The sequence below is a fragment of the Odontomachus brunneus genome, unplaced genomic scaffold, assembly GCF_010583005.1.
Source record: "Odontomachus brunneus isolate Ranch 3 - 2012 unplaced genomic scaffold, Obru_v1 Obru_scaffold_066, whole genome shotgun sequence".
NCBI classification, from domain to species: Eukaryota; Metazoa; Arthropoda; class Insecta; order Hymenoptera; family Formicidae; genus Odontomachus; species Odontomachus brunneus.
This window is the reverse complement of record NW_022639516.1, coordinates 1,517,249-1,518,159: the sequence shown is the minus strand read 5'-3', so window position 1 is coordinate 1,518,159 and position 911 is coordinate 1,517,249.

The window sequence follows — 911 nt, the reverse complement described above, 5'->3', positions numbered from 1 at the left end:
CTCTCTCTCTCTCTCTCTCTCTCTCTCTCTCTCTCTCTCTCTCACTCTCTCTCTCTCTGAGCGAACGCGCAATTTCGCATCGTCAAGTTAATTCTCCGCGACGCATCTCGCGTGTGCACCTTGACACTCGAGTGAACATACTTTTCGTAGTTTATAAGAGCCCAAGTCTCGAAATTTTGGCTCCACATTAATCCTACAGTTCCGAAGAACTAATGGAGAATCTCGAGATTCTTCACTGATCTACACTCAGAAGAAATATTTAAAAATTTATTTCTGCGAAATAAACTCTATATCTTTCAAACAATTTTGAAATAGTTTTTCTCAATTACAAATTTAACGGTACTTGCAGGCTTAACGTAGAATCTAAATTTCTATTCGGTAATAAATCAAGCGAGGATAATCGATTTGATACACGCGGCTTGAGGAATACCCGAGACACAGTCTGTAAATAAGCCGCATGAGATACATAGATTTTTCACCGGGATGCATCAGACCGTCCCTAATTTAAAAAAATGGACAGTCGGTTAAAATGGTAAATCAAGAATACCTTAGATATATAATCGAAATAAATCACACACACACACACACACACACACATACCGGTTATTTCCGGCACTCCGCAAAACGTCCATAATGTCAAGAGAGATCGCGCGTTCGATTTTGTGGCGAAGATTCACTTTGCCGTAATTGGTGACTAGTTACAGGAAACGGTCGTCCCCGGTCTCGACTCGGTCACGAGAACCTGAAGAGATTCGGGCCGCGTTCGACGGCGGTTTCGAGACGCTCGTGGTTGCTAGGAGACATCTCGCTGCAAGGCGAGCGATAGAATGAGAAAGAGAGGGAGGGAGGGAGAGAGAGAGAGAGAGAGAGAGAGAGAGAGAGAGAGAGAGAGAGAGAGAGAGGCAGAGAGA